Source organism: Gracilinanus agilis, chromosome 3 (assembly GCF_016433145.1).
Source record: "Gracilinanus agilis isolate LMUSP501 chromosome 3, AgileGrace, whole genome shotgun sequence".
In the NCBI taxonomy this organism is placed as follows: domain Eukaryota; kingdom Metazoa; phylum Chordata; class Mammalia; order Didelphimorphia; family Didelphidae; genus Gracilinanus; species Gracilinanus agilis.
The window spans coordinates 562,786,216-562,810,546 of record NC_058132.1 but is presented as its reverse complement, the minus strand read 5'-3'; positions in this window follow the sequence as shown (position 1 = coordinate 562,810,546).

Sequence of the window (24,331 nt, the reverse complement as noted above, 5' to 3'; positions counted from 1 at the left end):
CACAGTGATTAAGTTTCTGAGGCTGGATTTGAATACCATGAAATAAATACTATGTGCTAGTTACAAATATAAAAAAATAAAAGATCAAGAGTTTGGAAATTGATATAAGCTTACATGAATTAATATTAGTTAATAATACTGCCTGTGAAGTAAATAAGTCATATGGTTTAGGCAAGTCACTTAATATCTCAGTGCTCCCAGACAATTAAAGAGTATAAATTCTAGTTTAATTGTTCATCAGAATTGGTGGAGGATGCTTCCCCAGTAGGTTGTTTTGCCTACACTGATGAAATCATAAATCCGAAGCAATAAATAATGTAAACCTTAGTAGGCTACTCAACCACCCAAAATTAATTTTACACTCAAAGGTTGGGGTCCTATAAAGTTGATTCTACCTTCAGTTCTAGCTATAGCATGAATGTCTAGGCCCTTTACAATAACCCCTGAGCTCTTGTTGATGCATAGCCAATATGCTTAATTAGATTTTTAGTAAAGGTATTTAATAAAATAGCAGGGAAAAACAGTTGACAAAAAACATTATTTCACAGAATCTGAGGTTTATTTTCCTACAAATACACACAAAATCCATGAGAAGAGTAAGCTCAAACTTAAGAGTAGGACCATAGGGGATATTGTAGCATCCATGGTAACTTAAAATTCCTGGAAGTTCTTTATAATTTTATCAAGTGAGTCTGTCTTTCCTAGACAAGTAACCCAGCAGCTGGGCTGGATTGGTTCCTAGGTTCTCTTGTTGGATTTTTCCATCCCTGTCTGCTATAATGCTATATCTCTTTTTCAGTCAAGATCCTCAAAAAAGTTCTCCAAAGAAATGCTAATACTTCTTCCAATAATCTCATCAGAACCATCTTCAGTTTCTCTCCAGCACAAGGAGCTACTTTATGTAAAGCTATATCCTTTCTCTAGTGAATGTTTCTTCAGATTCATCTATCTCTCTGCTTCTGACTAGGTATATTTTCTCCTTCTAGTCCAGTCTTTATCAGGACAGAGGTGGGGAGGAGGACTATAATATTCCTTCTACTCTTTTCTCTCTTGCTCTAATCTATTACAGGCATAAAAGTATACCTCCATAAAGCTTGGGATTTCCCACCACTGAACCAGCCAAATCCTGAAATGACTTGCTATTTTTTACATAGGATCATGGAATATGACTAAATCTTTCAATTATGATGGTTTCTCTGTGTCATGATTTACTTTTTTTCTAGTAGCCAAAGCTTTATAATTTCATATTGATTAAATGTTTATTCACACATTTTGGTATGATATATAGGAAAATTCCTTAATATCTACTTTATACTTTGTTATTATGCACTGAGACAATTTCTAATGTGATGACATTACTTGATGAAAGAAGGAAGAAGAAACTTTTCTTTTTTCTTAAAATTTTCTCTTAAACTTTTTTGTTATTGTTCGATCATATCTGATTTATGTGGACCCATTTGGAGTTTTCTCAACAAAAATATTCCAGTGGAATCGGCTAATTTTATAGATGAGGAAACTGAGACAAACTGAGAAAACTGACTTTCCCACTAGTAAATGTTCAAGGTCAGATTTGAACTCAGGAAGAGGAGTCTTCTGGAGTCTAGGCCCAGCACTCTTTTCCCGGAGCCATCTAACTAGCTGCTTGTCTTAAACTTAATGTGCTAAATTCTACGTTTTCTAGGATTACTACTAAGGTGAATATGAAATTCCCTTCATTATATAAATGAATAACATCTAGCAGGTGACAGATAGAGGAATAATCAGACAGGCTTAAAAGTACTGTTCCTCCAAAAATCCAGGTGGCTTCCTTCTCTCATCAAGTGATATGTCAACTTCACTCTTGGAAGACACATGGCAAAGAAAAGGAGAGGAGGAGTTTGCCAAAGATGATTTATAGGGGACAACTTTCTATAACATGGCTTTTCATCATTGATGATTGACTCAGTTATAGATACTCAGACACCTTCTCATTTCCCTCAGCCTCCTCTCCCCTCTAATTGGAGGTTTGGAAAGTGAAATGCTAAACTACTCCCAAAGCTTTTCTCTGTAGATGACAGGGACCTGAATTTTTCAGGTAACTCTCCACTTTGCACCAGCAACTCTCCTTTGTTTGTACTCCATGGAATATCATGATGGTCTCCTCACAAATAACTCCTCATCCCTGCCTCTGACTTTTCAGCTCCCTTTTTTGTGTTGTTTTCTTCCATCTGTTTGTAAATTTCTTGAGGGAGAGCACTGACTTTTTTTTTTTGTATCCTCAACACTTAACACAGTGTCTGGCATCAGTAGATAATAAATGTTTATTGAACTGAATTGAAATAAGTTCAACCAAGTTATTGACAAAAATGTTAAAAGGCAAATGAGATAGGTGATATTTCCTATAGTAATTCAAAAATCCATCTTCAAGTTATTAACCCATTAGTGATCACTCTTCAATCTAATCATTTAACCAATTTTGAATCAACCTATTATAGTAAAGTCTATACCTCAACATATTGTTTCCAAAAATCTTATGAGGGAAATTATTAAATGCTTTGTTGAAATCTACGTATGCCATAGCTATAGTCATCCCCTTTTAATGTAGAGGTTTGATTTTCTGGTTTTTTTTTTTTAAAGAAATAAAGCTAGTCTGGGATAACCTATTTTTTTAAAACCCTTATACTTTGGTGTATTGTCTCATAGGTGGAAGAGTGGTAAGGGTGGGCAATGGGGGTCAAGTGACTTGCCCAGGGTCACCCAGCTGGGAAGTGGCTGAGGCCGGGTTTGAACCTAGGACCTCCTGTCTCTAGGCCTGACTCTCACTCCACTGAGCTACCCAGCTGCCCCCTGGGATAACCTATTTTTTGATGAAGAGATGCTAGGTTTTTAGTGATCACTGAATTATTTTGTGCATATTCTCAAATCATCTTTTATGATCATTTGTAATCCATGACCCTAGGATTCCTAATGACTCTGGACTCACTCAGACAGGTCTGATTCTGAGTCCTGGACACCAAAGAGTCAATTTATCTTCCTTTGGCAGGTTACTCCCCTGTGGATTAATCCAGGAAGTCATTAATATAAAACTTACAAGTAGCTTATGACTAAGATGTCTCAAAGTTGGATGTCTCCAAATCTTACAAGTATCCAATATACAACATAGTCCTAAGGTATGCAATAGCTTTTATTTCATTCCATAGAAAATGTATAGGATACTAAATACACAGAGGAATTCATTTAAAAAATAGAGAACCTTAAGAGATTTAAATGTCCTATCAGGTTTTATCCTCTAAAGTGATATCAAAATTTAAATTACTTTTAGAATGTCCCTCTTTCATTACAGTAAGATCTCAGTCTCTCTTTCCCACAAAGTGCTATATTCTCCCCAAGATAAATATTACTACCTTGTAGTTTAGACTTACCCCAAAGCTTAAACATGCTTCAGTTACTGCAGAATAAGCAAACCCCTTCTCATCAGACTTGCATAGTATGAATAACTCACTGGCTTTGCTCTCCAGATAGGACACTGTGTAGGAATAATGTAGATTATCCTCTTTCTTTTCCAAGAAAAATGCATATTAGGAAATCTCCCAGTGGAAGGTCCAGTGACAGAACACACAGTCTCAGGAAGTCTTGAACTTGAGAGTTGTCATAAAAGCAACTCTCAAAACTGACCCTGCCCAGAAATTCTCCCTCCTTAGCTACTAGGCTAGATATCAGGATCAAACTACCTAGGAAATTCAAAATGCTTCCTTTACACAATGGAGTTATCATTCAAGAAAAATGGCTTCCAACTTCCTTCTCAGCTTTGTGTATTGTAGAGTCATCTCTTTTATTGCTATTTACCTCTACTGTGTAGTCATCCCAGCTCCTGGTGAGAGAGGGGGTGGGATTTGGAAAGACATCCCATCTCTTCCCTTAGCCTAGAAAGGATGCAGGATGGAAAAGGTAAAGAACAAGTCACCAAGTCCCAGAGAGTGGGGACAGCTCTATTTTATGGACTATAAGGAAGGGTGACATTCAATCAGCTAGTCATTAGGAATTTTGCCTGTGTTCCATCCGTTGCCTTAAAATAATGGCCTTTTCCCTGGAGCCTTTTTCCAAAGTTCAGTTAGGGACAGGGATGGAATTTCTCACCCCTGCCTCAGCAACAAGAATAGCAGTGGTGATTTACAACAGAAGCACATGACAGTGGGAGATATCTATCCTATAAATCATGAATTTGATTGAGCAACTCTTCAATTTGATGAGGGAATAACAATGTCCCATAACCTATAATATAATCAGTGTGTTTGGGGAATTCCTAGATTTGATCAGGGATTCCCCTGATTGAAATTTGCCAGAAATCAAGGTCAAGCTCATTGGCCTATAGTTTGAAGACTGCACTACCTTCCCTATCCTCAAAATTTTAGCCACATTTTCCCTCTAGTCAGTGACATTTATTATGTTTTTCACAGCCTTTCAAAGATTAAGCTCAGTGATTATGGATGCCAATTATTTCCAATACCATAGAGTGACTTGAAATCAGCAAGGGAAGTTATGTGTTTTTGTATCCATTTCTCACATGTTTTGGCTTTTAATTCAGTTAGACATTTTGGTCCAAGCCTTCACAGTAAGAAGGCCATTTTTGAAACAAGCAGAATAAGAGCTGAGTAGTTCTACCTTCTCTTGGTCATCTCTGATCATTTGTCTCACCCATACTGAAATATGGTCATGCTTTATCTTAACTTCTTTTGGTTACCATCAAAACCCAAAAGGTTTTTTTGTCCTTTGAATTCACCATCAACCACAGTTCATTCACAAATATATATATATATATATATATATATATATATATATATATATATATATATAACATCTTACAAGATTTTTCCATTCTTTTATATTTGTTTTTCATAATTTTTTGTTTTTATCTTCTGTACAAAACCATATTAATCTTTTTAGATTCCCCTATCTCATAATTAACATTTTGGTTGTGTCTTCAGAATTTTCTTCTTGAGAGTTTCCTCTATCTCTTGGACTGACTACAAAATTTTTCCTTCTAATTTCAACTTGATACAGCAAAGCAATTCTTTTATTCCTCCTTAGCTGATCCTCTCACTAATGATAACTACTTATACTCTTGAGCATACTTCTCCTGCATTCTCTAACAATTGCCCCAACTATAAGTTCTTCTCTCTCTCCATTTTTTTCTATCTACTAGTTCATTCTCTACTCTCTTCAAACATGCCCAGTTTAAAAAGCTTTCTATGGATCCTACCATCCCTACCTACTATAATCCTATTTCTTTCCTCTATTTTCAGCCAAGTTCCTTGAAAAGGCTCACTATGCTTGGTGCTTTCCTTCTAAAGTCCTCTTAAAAATCCTTTGCAATTTCTCAACTTGCCTCATCATACAACTGCAACTTTTCTCTCCAAAGTTACCAAAGGTCTATAATTCACAACTCTATCTTCTCAATATTGATCCTTTCTAAAGCATTTGAAACTGTTTACCACTTTCTCCTTAGATATTGTTTCCTCTGTGAATTTTTATGGCAATACTTTCTACTGGTTCTCCGCTAACCTTTCTGACTGCTTCTTATCCATTTCATTTACTAGATCATCCTCCATATAATGCCTTATGACTATGAGTATGACTCAATGTTCTCGCCAGAACCTTCTTGTCTTTTCTCTGTACACCCTCTCAATTGATAAAGCCATCATCTCATATTGATTCAATTGCCATCTCAATGAAAATGATTCTTGGGTTTTTAATACCTAGCCTTAATCTTTCTTCTGAGTGCCCATCCTGCATTGTTAACTGATAGGTATTTCAAACTGGTTGTTCCAAAGGCAGCTCACATGCTTAAAACAATGCGTTATATTTACCCTAAAACCTACTCTTTTCTGAACTTCTCTATTTCTCTCTAAATCCATATCATCCTTTCTGTCATCCTAGGCTCTTCCTTTTCATGAGCCCCATATATCCAACATGGGCAAAATCTTGTTATTTCTTTATCTACAGTTCCTCTCTTATTCATCCTCTTCTCTCCATTCACACAGTCATCACCATACTTCAGGATCTTATCACCTGTCACCGGAGACAACATTTCCTATGCCTTAAATCTCTCCCCAATCTAATCCATCTTCTACTCTGCATGAAAGTCGTTGACCAGAAGCATAGCACTTAGTATGTTATCTCCTCCATTCTCTACTTATCAAAATCCAATGACTCTCTTTTATGTCTAAGATCAAATATGAACTACTCTGTTTGGCATTTTCTTTACCCACTAGCCCTTTCCTAGCTTTCATTTTTATTACCTCATACTCTTCTCTGTAAATACTATGGTATAACTATATATTTTAGGTGATGTTTCTCACATTTGACATTCCATTCCCCATCTCTGTGCCTTTTTACTGACTTGCCCCCATTCCTAGAATGTTCTCTTCTTCATCTCTGCCTTCTGGAATCTCCAGGGATCTTCAAAACATGGCTAAGCAAGAAGCACCTTCTACATGAAGCCTTTTCTGATTTCCTCCATCTGCTAATGTCTTCCCAAACTACTGAATTTATAAGAATTCTGCATATAATTATTTATATATGAAGTATCCCTCCCATTTGAATGTACAATCTTTAAGAACAGATACTGTTTCACTTTTGTCTTTGTATCTCCAGCATTCAACACAATGTCTTACATAGAGAAAGGGGTTTAATAAAAGTATATTGCTTATTGATATTCTCTATAGAATCATAAGGCATTTGATCCTACTTATTCTTTCTATGAACTTTTTAAGATCTGTTTTTCCCATTTCCAGGGTTCGTTTCAGACCATGCTTGGCTTTACTCTCCACAAATTATAAGACAGAGGAGTCACTTCCCCTCAAAGTACTCAGCATATTTACTTCAGTAACTTGTTCCTCTTTCTTGGTCAGAATGTCAGATTCATATAATCAGTTCCCCTGCTCATTTTCTTTACTTTTTAAAAAATGAAACTTTCATCAACCTAAGTCAAGAATTTATTTACACTCTGCTTTTTACAGAGAGATAGTGCTCTAAAGAGTCTTTAAAAAAACAATAAACCTTTATCTTATGTCTTAGAATCAATACTGGGTATTGGTTACAGTGCAGAAAACTGTTAAGAGTTAGGCAATGGAGTTAAGTGACTTGACCAGGATCACACAGCTAGGGAAGTGTCTGAGGTCAGATTTGAACTCCCTCCCATCTTTAGACTTTGTTCTCAATCTACTAAGCACCTGTTTGCCCTAACTTCCCTGCTCTAGGGATTCTTACAGAGAGATAATGCTTTAAGAATTTTTCTGGAAAGATGATGTTCCCTTTACCTATCATACTATGAATCCTTTACCTATCATAATATGAATCCATTCAAACAAAAATTTCTGGTGTTTTGTTAATACATCTTGAGTTACCTATACCTATCTAAGGTAGGTAGTCTATAGTATAACCTCAAAACAATATTGGAAGCTAAGTGTTACAATGCATAGATCACTGGACTTGGAACCAAGAAGACCTGATTTCAAATTCTGACTAAGGCACTATTACTATATGACTTCTATCCAAAATAATATTTGAAGGTGGATGTGACAGTGCATATAGTGCTAGTATCAGGAAAACTTGAATTCAAATCATGACCACTTGCTAGTTCTATGGCTTTAGGAAAGTCATTTAATCTCTTTCAACCTCAATTTCCTCATCTCTAAAAAGAAGATAAGGATAGCACCTACCTTAAAGAACTGTTGTGAGAAGCAAGTAAAATAACATATATAAAACACTTTGCAAATCTTAAAGTACTATATAAATTTTATACTCATATTTAATAGTCCAGTACTAATGTTGTTAGCTGTATTAGAGAAAGGTTATTGGATTTTATTTTTCTTTGAGCTCTGCTTTCTTTGATCTGCATTATATCATCCAAGTTTTCCCAAGTTTGTTTCTTTTGTTTTTTGTTTTTTGTGTTTTTTTTGGTTTGTTTTTTGTTTTTCTGAATTCGTTAGCATTTAGGACATGGTAGGTGTTCAGTATAGGCTAGTTGGCATGGTCATTTCTTAGAGTGCAATAATACTTAAATGAACAAACACACTTGGTTCATGTAATCCTCAAGCATCAGATGTATTTTATATTTTCAGCTTTTTATGTCAAATAATGGCATTCTTTAAATATATATGTCTTCCTATAAATAGCCTACTTGGGAACGTTACTCCAGTGGTGGAATTTCTGAGTCAAAGGATTTAAACAATTCAGTTATTTGTTTGTTTGTTTTTGCATTGTATCAAAATAATTCCAAATTGTTTTTCAGAATGAATAAAATATTTAATAACTCCATCAGCAGTGAATTAGTCTGCCTGCCTTCATAGTCTCTATTTTTTTAGCATTTTTTACTAACTAGATAGATCTGAAATGATACATGAGAATTGTTTTCATTCATAGTTACCTAGTTATTTATTTGGAAAAGGTAGTGTACTGAAATGAAAAGAGTGATAAATTTGCCATATGGAAACCTGTATCCTTTCTTACCTATGAGACCATAGGGCAAGTTACTTGACCTCTCTGGGCCTCAATTTCCTCATCTGTAAAATCAAGGGGTAGGATTAGATGGCCTCTAAGGTCCTTTCCAGCTCTAAATCTATATTATTTTTTTTGTAGCTATGGTTATTTCCCAACAAGGAGGACTTAAAGTAAATTAAATATTTAAGAATTATGGCCACAATCTTCACTTTTTCAAAAGAACTTATCAGGTATTCTGGCACATACCTGTAATCCCTGCTAATAAGGAGGTGGAGGCTAGTGTATTGTATGTGTTTAAAATTTCTGAAGTGTAATTAGCTAAGCAAATCAAGGAACCCTACCAAGTCCAGCATCAATATGATGATACTCCAGGAGCAGGAAGCCTTGAGAGTGTCTAAGGAGAAGTTAACTGGTCCAACTTAGAAAAATAGAGTTGGTACCCAACAGTGATAGTTCAGTAATGGGATTAGGTCCAGGTGTGGTCATTGCTCTTCCAATGAAGCCAAGAAATAGAGCCCCAGCTTCAAACAAAAACCAAGAATCTGATCTTAGCATCAAATGTTGCAAGGAAAACTGAATCTAGACAAAGGCAATTTGGAAGAAAGGTGGCAGGATAGAGGAAAGGATGAGGGGGGAGCTGCATTTTGATATGGGTATTGTAAATTTCCAAATAGGTACCTGAAAGGATGAATAAAGCTGAGTCAGGTTCATATTTTATCCTGAGCCATCTCTACAGTATTCTAGATTAAGTAGTAAAAGAAAGCTGTCAGGAATATTTTCATCAAAAAGCATACAAGTTACTCTGTCCCCAAGACAGAGTATACAGAGAGGGTTAAGAACCAAAGACAGAAGAAAGGCCTCTCTTCTGCATGCTATTAGAAAGGATGCTTTCTGTACCCTGACTTTGGATATTAAAACAATAGATCTTGGCAAGGAATGACATGCCTCTTGTTAAAATAAGGAAGAATGTGTTTGGCAAGACATTCAAGCTAATCAAGAAACTTTAATCTGGAATGTGAAGGCTAGAGGGAAGAAGAAAAAAAATGTCCAGGCAAAACTGAAAAGTTGAATACTATGAAGTTAAACAAGTATGGCAAAGGGAGAACAATGATGGAGAATATAATCCCTCATCTTCAAGGGAAATAAAAGGAGGAAAAGGTCAGGAATTATACATAGTCACTGTATATATTTATTTCCTAATTGTACTGGACAAATAAAGGAACTCCAAATGTTAACACAAGATTAAAAAGATGGGAAGGTACTGGAGTATAGAGGGGTGGAAAGAATCACTTAATTCGGAATTAGAAAAGCTGGCTTTGAGTCCCAACACTCTTCTTTTATCTGTGTGACTCTACATTATTTGATCTCTGCTTTTTCTTCATCTATAAAATTGAAAGGTGGAGTCCTTTTGTTATTATTTTCAGCTCTAAACTTATATTTTCATGACTCTGTAATCATTAATGTTATATGTACTGCTGAGTCTTTGTTGAGACTAATTGCAGTAGCTCAAAAGAGATATGAGTTGTGCAAATTGAGAGATATCTGTACTCCAAATGTTTATCTGTACAATTTATGCTCTACCTGTGACAGAGGCTTCTGAGCTCATATTAATCTGATCAGCCACAGTCCAACACACTGTACATTCACTTCAACATCATGATGCCATTTTGGTCCTCTTTGAGTACAAAGGACAATGGCTGATGGAGACTGAGTGGAATAGTCCTCCTGAAAGCACTCTGGAAGGAGAACCAGACAAGCAGTATGAGAATTTCTCTTCTTCTCTCAGCTTGGCCACATTGAAGTCTCAGTTTCCTCTACTGAAAAATGAGATACTCAGCTTCTAGAAGCAGCATTATATCATGGATAGAGAGCTAACTTTCAAACAGGAAGACTGGAGCCCACACAGATGAACTATGTGACCCTGGGTAGGTCAAATAATCATTCAGTGCTCTAGGAAACTGGGTAAGACTCTAAATTGCAAAGGACTCCACTGACATTGGTAAAGGGAGTGTCCTTATCCAAGAGTTCCCTGTCCCAATGAAATCATAAATCTAGTCTCTATCCCTTGGAGTACTTAAGCTCTAAAGGGATTTGTAGTCTCTGAGATTCTGTGAAATATTTATGTTTTTTTTAAATGCAAGTCTAACAAAGGACAATGAAAAGGCTGCTAATTTGTCTTTTTTGTTATTGGAACTTTTTTTTCAAATTATTTTCAAAAATGTAAAATATATTACATCTGAAAGAAGTGCGCTCCTGGAAGAATCCCTTCCTCATTCACATAGGCTATAATAGTGGAGTAAAACTAAGTTACATTTTCCTCAAGTAAGTTTAATTTCATTAATTATCACTTTACAACATCAAATGGTAAATACTAGATGGAATATTTAAGGCCTCTTTCACCATAAAGCAAAGCTAGAAATTGTGTACCTTTCCATTATGGATTTTGGAGAAAGCAAAAAAGATGGAGGGGTGTGAAGAAAACACAACTAATTTGACAAAACAAAAAACAGGGTGGTGAAATTAAATGATCTGTAAACTCGTATTAACCACCTATTATATATACCAGGCTCTGTGTTGTTCTGGGGATACGAGGAAAAGTAAAAACAGTTTCTCAAATAGCTCACAGTCTATGACTGGAATGTAAGGTCAGTCATCAGATGAAAAATGATAGGATTATGCTGTATTTACTACAATAGCAATAATCATTGGAGAAATTGAAAGATTGATAATTCAATGAAGGGAAAGAAAGAAGTTGAATAATACATCATAGCAAGGAGAATTAAAACTCTTTTGTCTAAAGTTTTTCTGTTCTAAAAAAAGATTTCAATCAGCATGCTAGTCACATACATATGACTCCTGAAGACACAAAAAAGTCTAGAATTTTAAAAAAGAAAAAGTTATACTTCCGCTAATATTGTTAGGAACTAAAACCTCAGGTTCTATATTCAATAAAAAATCAATTAAAAAGCATTTATGTAGAGCCTGGTGCATTTCTAGATGTTAGAGATACAATGATAAAAGAGCTTAGATTCTAAGTGGTAAGACAACACATGTGTGTATACACACACATATTACATTTATATAGTTATATTCTTAGCACATACCAAGCAAATGCCAGATAATTTTTGAAGGGAAAATGCCAGCACTTCCATACTTACTCCCCACCTCTCACCCCAGCCAGGATAGACCTCATTTAGCAGGTAATACTTTAAAAGAGTTGTGAAATAAACCCCCCAATAGAAGAAAGAAGGTAAAGCTTTCTAGGCATGGGAGACAGTGCAAAGTCATGGCAATGGAAGATGAATTGTCGATGAGAAACAATAAGACCAGAAGAACTGTACTATAGCATGAGTAAAAAGAAATAATATACAATAAAGCTCAAATGGTAGGATGGGGTTGGATTGTAAAGAGATTTAAATGCCAAGCAGGGGAGTTTATATCTGATCCTGGATATGATAGAGAGTCCATAAATCTCAATGAAGAAGGGGTGGTATGTATGGTCTTATATGTATGTTAGGAAAATTATTTTGTGGGCAAAGTGGAAAATGGCTAGTTATTGTAGGAATACAAGTGAGACAGGACAGGCCTGAAGCAAATGATGCCTTTGTAAATGAAAAAAAAAAAGAAGCATGGCAAAGATGTTTGGGAGACCAAATAAAAAAAAATTGGCAACTGATTAAAGTTATGAGGTCAATGAAAATGAGGATTTGGGGATGACACTGTGATTGTGAATGTGAGTGACTGGAAAGATAGTAGTATGTCAGATAGAAATGGGGAAACTTGGAAGAAGGATGGGTTTAGATTTTTGGTTAGTATTTTGAATTTGAGATGTTCACAAACTGTATAGTTTGAAACACCCACTAAATAATTGGTAATGAAGATCAGGCTCAGGATGAGACTAGACTGGACAAACAGATTTAAAAATCATCTCATTTCATCTAACTGACAATGGTCAACTGCCCTTCAGAGGTCTTGGCTTTCCTCAAGGCTCATCTCAAATCCCATCTCTTACAAGAACCCATTCCTGATTTCCTCCAATTCTTTGCAAATATTTTATGTACAATTTGCATTTATTGCATACATGATATCTTCTCTAGTAAAATTTAAACTCCTTGAGGTCACAGAGATTATTTTGTTTTTATTTTTGTAACTTCACTGCCAAGCACAGCTTCTAATATCCAGTCAGTACTAAAATGATTTTTTCTGAATGAAGAAAAAGCTAGCATTCAAATATATATATATATATATATATATATATTCCTTCAAGTGTACGTATGTGTTAAAAATAGTAAAGAAAACATTAACTATGGTAGAGTTTTTTTTGTTGGTTGGTCGATTTTTAAGAAAGCATTTCATCTAGCTTTAAGGATTTTCCTTACATATCTCTCATGTGTACATCAAAAATTATACCAGACTCAATGACAGATTTAAAGACAGAGGATCTTTGTTCAATGCTCTGCTGAGAATTGACACCAAGCTAGGTGTTAAATAGGAAGCTATATGTACACCAAAGGTGTTTGACAGTACCGGGGAAGATACCCTGCAAAATGTCCAAATGAAAGAATGATTTCATGTTGATCATGGGATTTAGAGTTGGAAGAAATCTTTGAAATAAACTCCCACATTTTATACATGAGGAAAGAAAGAGGCCCAGAGAGAAGAAATGACTTCCCTAGAATCTCAGAGGTACTAAATCTCATGGCTAGGATTTAGACTCAGATTATCTGACCACAAATTAACTATTCTTTTAAAAAATATGATAATGCCTCATAGTGAGGCTTTATAAATGATTTAAACCATTTCTATGGCAAAACTCACAAAGATGAGAAAGGGATTGTGGAAAAATTTGCTCTTGGAAATAGGTGGCTATATAGACATAGGATCATAGATCTAGGACTTCAAGGGGCCCTCTACTTTAACTATTGTCTTCTGTAGATAAGGAAACAGGTCTAAGAAGGTTTAATGACAAGGAAGAAGGATTTAACACAGATCCTCTGACTATAAATTCACAAATATTTCCCAAATAAGGGCATTATAGTGGTCATATTTTGATACCTTAAGGTTAATATAGTCCAATTAATATGCATATCTTGAACAAGAATTGCAAATATATAAGGAACTGAGTCAGTTCTGAGGAGAAAGGGATATAATCAGATAACATTTGAGAAATTGTATAGTGCTTTCAATGATCCAGAACTGTTTGCTGCTATCACATCTAATTTCTTTAACACCCAATATTCCCTAATGAATCTACATGACTCTATGTCATGGAATATGGTGCCCTCAGAAGAATAAAAATTACAAGCAGCTCAAAAAGAGATGGGTATGAGTTTGATCACCAGTGGTAACTTGGGTACCAAGTAAAGAAGTATTGGTTGAAAGACATCATTTGAGTCCTGCATGTAATTAGAAAAGAATGTGAGAGTGAGATCGTAGTGCCCTCAAGATAGAAAAATAAGATCTCTCACTTGGTTTCATCATTTCCTGGTGAATAGAGGGAGACAAATTGGAAGCAGTATTCAATTTTATATTCTTGGTCCCAATAGTCATGAAATTAAAAGACACTTGCTCTTTGGAAGGAAACCTATGGCAAATCTGGACAGCCTATTTAAAAGAAGAAGCATCATCTTACTAACAAAATTCCCTTTAATCAAAGCGATGTTTTTTCCCCTTTATATTACTATGAGAATTGGTCTGTAAAGAAAGCTGAGAGCTATAGAATCAAAACTTTCAAACTACGGTGCTGGAAAAGACTTGAGTACATTGTTGGACAGCAAGGGAATCAAATCAGCCATACATAAAGAACTTAACTCTGACTATTCATTGGAAGGACAAATACTGAAGCTTAAATACTTTGGCCACATAATTGGAAGGCAAGATTCACTGGGGAAAGACTGATGCTAGGAAATTTTAAAGGCAAAAGGAGAATGGGATTGACAGAAAATGAAATGGATAGATAGCATCATGGAAGCAACAAATATAAGTCTGGGCAGACTTCAAAAGAAAACAGAAGACTGAAGAGCTTCACAAAAAATTAGAAATGACTAAATGACTGAACAACAAATACACTGGGTAGATTCTATTTAGAGGATTTGTGGTGAACCAAGAAAGAAGGTATGAATTGGTTATGATGTGTTGATGAAATCATACTTCATTCCCAGAACCACAGTAAGAAAAGAAAATGAAGAAATAAAGAAGCTCATTTGTCTCTACTCATTATTAAATTATCTGTAGTGGCATGATGAAAATCTTTTCCTCATATGTATCTCTGTAGAAATTAGGAATATAACAAAAGTAATTGTCTTGGCTTTGTATGTCTTCACAGAAATCACCACTTAGTTCTTTTTTTAAAATTTATTTTTTTAACCCCTTAACTTCTGTGTATTGGCTCATAGGTGGAAGAGTGGTAAGAATGAGCAATGGGTGTCAAGTGACTTGCCCAGGGTCACACAGCTGAGCAGTGTCTGAGGCCAGATTTGAACCTAGGACCTCTCATCTGTAGGCCTGACTCTCAATCCACTGAGCTACCCAGCTGCCCCCACCACTTACTTCTTATGTACTTTAATGTCTAATTTTAAAAGTGCAAGATGAAAGACCACATGCAGGACCCATCATTTAGGAAACTTATTAAAATGGATATCCACTTACTTAGGTGAATTACATTAACTATATTATGGAGGGGATCACAGAATTGTGTCAAGAATTATTTCAAATTGCTTACTCTTAATTGATTCTGTATTAGAAATGGAAAATGAAGAGGAAAGAAACACCATCCGACATTTCAACAATATGACTATATTACTTAAGGGAAAATTATACATCCCTCTTTCTTTTATTATGTTTTTAATCAATAATAAGTACCATTGCCATTCAAAAAGACAAAATCAGCAATCAGTCAGAGCTCATCCTTCACATTTAAGAGGGGGAAATGGCACTTCTTACATAGAATGTATGAATGAGAAACATAAAAAGAGTACCCACAAACTAGTAACAGCCCAGCACAAACACTATCAAAATGTGAATTATAAAATTATGAAATGTGAAAATTGTTGCCATTATCATTATTGCTGTTATTGTAATCTCAGTGATATTAACTGAATCCAAAAAAGGTCAAACATGATAAAAATTATTAAAATTTAGTGGTTTGGGGGGAAATGGTGTGTTCTCTATTTCAGCTGACAATAGAACTAAAGAAAGGAGACTCAAATTGTAGTTGAAGAAATTAAAAATATATAGAATGACTAATTTCTTATCTCCAACATTATTTTTCATTTTTCATTTTTTATTTATTTTCTAGATTACATGTAGATACAATCTTAATAATTATTTTCTGACATTTTGCAATCCATGTTCTCTCTCTTTTTCTCTCTTCTCCAACCTCCTCAAGATAGCAGGTAATATGATATAGTCTGTATATGTGCATACATAATTTCATGTTTGTTGTGTTGTGAAAGAAGATACATGTTGCTTATACTAGAAAAAATTCATTGAGGAAATTAAGTGAAGAATAGTATACTCTCAACATTTTTACTTGAAATTAATATTATGAAACTCCTTCTTTACAATAATATCATGATGAAACTCATCTAAGCAGTAAAATACCTATTTAAAAAATAAAAAAACCTAAAGTTTATAGAGTGGCAACAAAATCAAATAGTTAATACGTGGCAGAACTGGATCTTGAACCTGGGTCCCCCAAATCTAAATCTAGTGGTTTTTTGTTTCTTTGTTTTTCACTATGCTCCTTCCTTCAAAATTTTTGAATCTATTGGTTCTTTTTTGAGAAAAGAAGTACAAACAATACTCTTTACAAGTAAGTATTAATTCTCTGGCATTCAGTTTCCCCATTTCTAAAGGGATAAGATTGAACTAAATGGGGTCCTCAGAGTTCAAGGTCTGCTGGCTGATTCTGGGATATCCAAACACATGAATAGGAAAACTATGTATATCTTGATTTTCACTAAACTATAATTGAATTCTTTTCCAAAACAGTATTAGTATTGCAAAATAATCAAAACATTAATGACAATGGCAACAATGAAGCATTTCCTTCAATTATTTTAAAATATTATTCCAAAAAAAAGATCCATATGCAGACTGCCTAAGGTATTTCATTGCACTAAAAAATGAAGAACCCCTGAATTAAGTGATCTCAAAAGTCATCTCCAGCTCTAAATGCTGTGATCAATAAATATTGGGCTATGATCCTAATTTATTGATTTATTAGGATACAGGCTACCATTCCAACTTCTAGCTTCATTCTTAGGGAAGAACTAGAAGTATGGGTTTCTGCCCTTCTTAACCATGATAATTTTCAATAAGTCTCCCCACGATCAGATTACCAAAAATCCAGGACCTCTCAAATCAGCATTCTGAAAAGAACCAGAACTGGACATTCTGCCCCAGATCATCCAGAAAGTCTGTTTTTAACTCACTAAGTCAGAAGAAAATTGCAAAGACGAACCAATGGTTAGACAGACCATTTCCTGACATTCCTTCAGAAAATCTGAGTTTACAACAAAAAACTCACAAGATAACTCATTAACACATAACTCTATTATCAGTTGTCTCTAGCCCTACTAGCTCCAGTTTTGATACTTTCAGCTTAACTCTAGGAATTCTAATGTTGATCTCTGTTCTCTTTGTTCTACTTTGAATCCATGATGGGCCTCCTCTAATGCCCATTCTGAACTTTTCCTACAGCTCCCAATTTCACGGATACTGTCCACATCTGTTACAATCTCAACTCTCTGTCTCTGTCTCTGTCTCTGTCAGTCTCTTTCTTTCTCTCTCTCTCTCTGCCTCTCTCTCTCTCTCCTCTTTTTCTTTCTCCATCTCCCCACCCCCACCCATACTCACTATTTATCTTCTCTCATATGATTGATAGTAGTTATCAACATGTTGGCTGAGTGCTACCTAGTCAACAAATTGCCCTCTAATATAAAACAGGACATGGCCTTTCTCTAACTTTTAAAGCCATCACAACTAAGTTCTCTAAGTCCCCAAGTGTCATCTAAAAGACTGATATTTTTATTCCATCCACTTACATATATTGCCCTTTACATATCTTCATTGAATATTATAAAATATTAGTCATTTTATTAAAAAATGAGTCATAGTACATTAATTACTTTTTTCAATGGTTATTTCTTCAATGACCATGAACAGTCCAACATTTTTGCCTCTTCTTTAATTCTGGGGACAACTCATTGTCTAATTGCAATATATATCCACAGTAAACATATATTAATGGATGAGTTTTATAGATACCACAGTTTAGACAATAACTGTTCTTTATCCACTTGGGTTTTCCTATGTGGATGACTAGACCAAACTATTTGGAGTGTTCATTTATGTTATCTATGAGACTCTGCAATATTCTGGGGATTACTGTAACCTGTACAATGGCATTTGTAAGCTGGAAGACTTTTACATTTCTATTATGGAGAATCCATCCTCAATTTGAACTCTTCTTTACTGCTGTGTGGAACACTTTTGGCAATCACATATCTTCCTGTTTTGTCTTTTTTGTATGGCTGAAAGTTATGGAACTCTATAAGCTTTGTGGATTAAGACTGAGCAGCACTTAGAGGACAATAGTGGAATGCTTGGTGGGTATGATCAGCCTAAAACATAGAATGAATAAGGGATTGTGGAGAAAAGAAGCAACATAAAGGATCCAATTAGTAAAGAGAAGATGAAAGGAGAAGAAGGGCTGGTCATATAGGGAGGGAAGGATAACCACTTCAGGGCATACATGCCTCTGTTGTTGTTTTCCTTATGAAAGAAGAGAAAATATGAAAACACTTGGGGTGAACTCTCTATTGTGAACTGAGAGGACTTGGAAAAGAATTTCACTCAATGTGCAGACATAAATGTATCATTTGGAGGGAATATTCACAATGAATAACTCACAGATTTGAGTAGTTTATACTCAATAAGGTACCCAGCAAGATGTTAGAAACTATGCAAAGATTATTAAGACATAGCCCTTGTTTCCATTGACAAAAGATCACATATAACATGAATATGCTATAATTGTGCCACAAAAATAAAGCATAAGAGCATAAAAGAAGTACAAAACAATATGATATTTTGGAGGGAAGAAAGATTATTTTCTCTCTGGAGAAACAGCAGTGTCAATAGCACTAAAACTATAATAAGAAAAGCTGAACTGAACTCCTACCTCTGCCCTTTTAACTAGGTATGACAAGGTGCTTAGATAACTTGCTTGACTTGACCTCATCATACAATGAGAAGTTTGGGCTACATATTCTTCAAAGGACTTTCCATATCTACCATTCCTCTGATCATTAATTGAGAAAAGTCAGAATATCTTTGTGAATAAATTTTACCCCCCCACACACACAATGAAGAATTTAAGGGGAGAGGATAAAGCAAAGGTTAGTTTAACTAAATTGCAATAAGAGATTGCCACCCTCACATACTGAAAACTAGAAATGATGAAGAGGCTAAAAAAGTAGAAAGATTGGGAATAGCAAGAGATTGACTTGAATGTCATTATCTTATTGCCTTGTGGAACTCAAAAATGTATTGTTTCTCATACAAAGCAAGGCACTGAAAAGTATTTGGCAGCAAGGTTATTATTTCCTATATAATTACATTTCATACAGAGGTACATTGGCAGACATGTGGTGGCTAAATTGTCCATTTTCAACTGGAAAAAGAGATGCAGTTCATTTTTCACTTACATCAGTCAAGAAGATAGCTGCCTACAGGAAGGGATAAAGACTTATTTGACACTAGATCTATAACCAATGGTTTTAGATATAACAAAGAAATTAGTGAGAATTTTGAAATAGGCTTCAGCTAGAAAAAAGGAAGCAATTTGGGACTTCAATAAAATATCTGATGAAAGGGAAAAAGGAAAAAGAGAAATGTTATTTTCTTATTATGATTGGTTTTGGATTTGGGGAGTTTTAAAATAGAGTTTCTCAGATAACCTCTGAATATATAAATGCATTATTTTAACTTTCAGGAAGAGGCAAATCAGTCATTTAATTAAATTATCTTTTCCAAACCAAGTCAAACAAAATCCTGAGTTGAAGTGTCTACTTTTACATAATTCAGAAGAAGGCTGATCAACTAATCCTTTTGTTTATGAAAACAACAATAGCAATACACTTATTTGTAATTCTTTACTATTTACAAAACATTTGTCCTTATAACTACTCTGTAAGGTATATATTAAATGCAGTAAAGAATAAATTCTATCTCTTGACCCCCTTTTCCTGATTATCCATTGAATTGACAAAAGAATTCTGGCCATCTCAATTTATACAACAGGATCAAGTCTTGCTTTTACAACTAGGACCAAAGGATGCATGTGAACAGAAGTAATCTATTTATCCTAAAACCATCTATCCTTCCTATAGTAAAGACCTTTCATTAGTGAGGGAATTCTTTTCGTTATTTATTAGAATTCATAAACTCCCAATAGGTTTAAGCAATCTATTCATTTTGCAGAAGAGAAACAAAAAGGTCAAATATTTTGCTTGCCATTTTAGGGACAGTCATTGTCAAGGATGACTACTATGTGAAATGTGATTTAGGGAAAAATAAACGAATACTGATAACTCCTAGATTTATGGCATTTCCTTTATTACTGATCACTAATGTGGTTCAGGAAGCTGCTAGGGAGAAAGTTTATCTTCTGATAGCAACTTGACCTAAATTTAGACTTAAAAAGCCAGTACCTCAGGTCACTTTGCTGCTCTCCACCAAGCCAAGTTCAAAATACACAAGGCTTACCATGCCTTGACCCTCAACTCTTCCAAATAGCCTTTTTTTTAACCCTTGTACTTCAGTATATTGTCTCATAGGTGGAAGATTGGTAAGGGTGGGCAATGGGGGTCAAGTGACTTGCCCAGGGTCACACAGCTGGGAAGTGGCTGAGGCCGGGTTTGAACCTAGGACCTCCTGTCTCTAGGCCTGACTCTCACTCCACTGAGCTACCCAGCTGCCCCAATAGCCTTTTAATAATAAACATATGTGCCAAGTGCCAAGTGTTCTGCTATGTCACAGAATCACCAAATTCAGATTTAGAAGGGACCTTAGCTGCCTGATAATCCAGTTTATACTTAGAAAAGAATCCCTTTACCTTCCTGACAAGTGATCATCTAGCTTTTAATTAAAGACCATATGTGATGGGAAATACACTAGTTGACAAGGTAGTCTCTTCAATTTTAGAAAGACTTCCCTTTCGTTAAGACAAATTTGCTTCTGCCACTTGTACCCATTTTTCTTAGTTCTACTTTCTAGTTCAAATGGTATATCTAATCCTTCTCTTCCACTTTATAGTCATTCAGATATTTAAAGAAAGCTATTATGTTCCCCTAAGTCTTCTTTTTTAGGCTAAGTAACTTCGGCTTTTCCATCACATCTTCATATGGAATGATTTTTCCATACTAGTGGCCCTCTCATGGACAACTATCATTTTATCACCATTCTTCCTAAAATGTGGTACTCAGAACTGAACACAGTCCTCCAGATTTGGTCTCATCGGGAAAGTATAGAGTAAGGCTATCATCACCTTATTCTTGGAAATTATATCTTTCATTCTGCCTATGAATTAAGATTATAACCTTCTGATAATGTTTAATTTAATTCAACTCTACAAACTCTAATTTAAGACCTGTGTGGAAAGCACATATATAAAAGTAAATACAAATATACACACTTATACATACATAGAGTAAATACAGTGTAATTTCAATAGGAATAAGGACCAAAGATTGGGGTTGTGGGTAAAAAGTGGTACTTGAGCTTTACTCTGAAACAACCTAGGGGTTCTACAAGGTAGAAATGAGAACTTGTAATGGACTATTTTTATGTCATTTTTGGGGACAGTTTGGCTAGAGCAGACAATGCAGGAAGGCCAATAATATGACATAAAATTAAGGAGGTAGCTGAAGGTGGACTGTGGAGGGTTTTAAAAGCTAGGCAATAAGGAGACAATCCATATTTTTCAAGTAGAGAATGGAGTGAGATCATTAGATTTGTGTTTTAAGAATATAAATTTCATGAATTTGAAATGTGAAAGACTCAAGTCAAGAAGACTAATTAGTAGACCATTTTAATAGGCCAGGCATATGATTTTGATTGCCTGAATTAAGTTGGTGGCCATGGAAGTGGTGAGAAAATAAAAGAGATAGTGTGGCAGTACACTCAATAAGACTTAGTGACTAATTGGATATTGGGCAAGAAGTTGAGGGAAAAAAAACCAAGAATATCTCAGGATGTTAGGTAGGTAGAGTTGAGGGTTGTTGTCAAAAATTCAAAGAGGGAAGTCTGGGAGAGGGGAAGGTTTAGGGAAGAAAAACAAATCCAAGTAATGATGTAAAGAAGGAAGTTTATAATGAAGGAATGAAGTTCATTAGAGAGAGTAGGGCTGAATATATTTGGCATCATCTGCAGGGATAATTAAACTACTGAGAATCAATATGGTCATAATAGGAAACAATATAGAAAGAGAAGAAGGGGCCAGAGGAAGTAGCCTTGTTGGAATGCACTTAAGAATGGGCATAAGGATGAGGAAGATCCAGTAAAGGAAACTAGAAAGGGGTGTTCCCAGACAAGAAGAGAACTAAGAAAGAGCAATACCATTGATGCCAAAGGAGATGGAATTGTGTCTAGGAAATGGAGGTAGTCAGGAGAGCCAAGAGCTGCAGAGCTATCAAGTTAAATAAATTTTAAGAACAGGCCCCTGGATTAAATAAAGAGATAGTTGGTAACTTCAGCTTTTTCCAAAATTATATTGTCAGAATCTCCCTCATGACTTTAAGGACTGAGACATACTTGTTGTGGCTTTGTTTTGTTTTTATTTTTAAGCATAAGAGTTTGGGGGTAGGAATGGAAAGTAGGACTAAATGAAGCAAAGTTACTTCCAGGCATGTATTGGGTAAAGAGGGAGGCAATCAACCAGCCTCACTCAGCAAATGCAATAAGGAATCATTATCTCCTGCAAGTCCTGGTTAGTGCACCCGGGTTCCAGATGATCCTTCTTGCTCCAGACACTACTATTCACCACTACCAAAGCTGGCATTGTCATTAATCAATCAACAAGCATTTATTAAGTGTTTACTATACATAGAATACTGTGCTTGGGATTGAGGATAAAAAAGCAAGTGAAACAATTCCTGCCTTGAACATTCATTCTACACATGAGATTACATTTTATTCTCCCATTCCAGACTTGTCTTTGTAGCTGCCTGCTTAGTTTAGGAGCTGCTATGGAATGCCTGGTGGTTGTTGCTGCCTTCACTCACTGTTTTCCAGCCTATATTTGGGTGACTTCAACATTTCTCTCATTTATTTGCTTCGATCTAGGTGGAGCTGTCTAAGTGTTGTAGCACTTTCTTACTTCCAAGGCTGGACTGATGGGACTATTTAAACTTTGGATCTAACTGTCTACCCTCCATGCAGAATTTCACCCATATCAGTCTATTTTCTACTCTTAAAGGGAGCCAGAATGATTCTTTCCCATTAATCTTCTCCCTCTCCCTGGGACTACATAGCACCTTGCACTCTCTCAAGAGAGAGCTGATGCCCACTCAAAATGAGATGATTGTTAAATTTTCAAGTGAGTATTTTATAGCACAAAAATCCATAAATACTACAAATAGGAGCTTAATTTATTTTTTTCTTGACTAGACTTAAGGTTGAGATGGAGAAAAAACTTAATTATTCCAGTTAAATTTTTAAAAAGTGTTGTGCTTATTTTTTATTTTCTTTTTGGAGAGATAGTTCTTAAAAATTTGCCAGCAGACACCTCCACCTTTTGGTGAAATGAAAAGGTAATTGTCTGACTTTCCATTTGCTTGTCATCCTTTATTGTATTTGGGCTAGGTTCTGAAAATCACACCAGATCCATTTTCCAAAGCATTCTTAAAGATTTCCATTCTCCTACCTAGACATATGTGACTAGGAGAGGAATAGAGGCAGGTCTGCCCCCAATGGCAGTTATTTGGGTCTTTTTTCTGTGTGTTCTTCTCTTTACTAAAATTTTAAAACAATACCAACAAGCAAGGGGAAGATGTCCAGTGCACTGAGTAAATTGATCCCCTATAGAAGACCTATGAAATGTATGGGAACAGGTAAAGAGCTGGTATGTGGCACTGGTGGAGGTGGAGGAAAGTAACAATGCTTTCATATCATTAAAATCCCAAGTCATAAAGTATATGATTTTTTGAGAGCAAGAAGAATAGAGCATTGTAGATTATAAGCCTTAAACCAAGAGCTAAAGAGGACCCCTATAAGGATTTAGCCTGAACCCCTTAATTCACAGAGTAGAAATAAAGCTAAAGAAAGCATAGGGAAGTAAGATAACATAGCTAAAACCACACAAGGAACAGATAATAAAGGCAGGATTCAAAGTCATGTTCTTTGATTCTAAATCAAATACCCTTTACACTCTCCTGCCCTGCCTCTTAGAGTCAGGTGTTCACTAATCAAAGGCCAAATAACACACCAATATCCTCTGGGATTCTATAAAATCTGGGGCAAAGTTGTATTCAGGTGTGTGTGGAGGATTGGACATTTATTTCAAAAGCTTTCTTAGGGAATTTTTTTTCTGTGAATTAATTCCATATCAGGGGCATCTTATATAGGAGAGCAGATGCAATCAACTTAATAATATTGCCTCTTCATTTCTTCTTTGCTTTGTGTTGCTAGGTGACTGAGGAGGAGAAAGCTGGAACAATAAAGGTCTCACTTCAGCATTTATCCAGGTCTCAGGGATAAAAGAGAAGTTGGGGGTGGAACGCATTCACAATTAATCACAGTGGATGATGTCTTTATTGGCCACTGACCTTGCAATGAGTAGCATGAG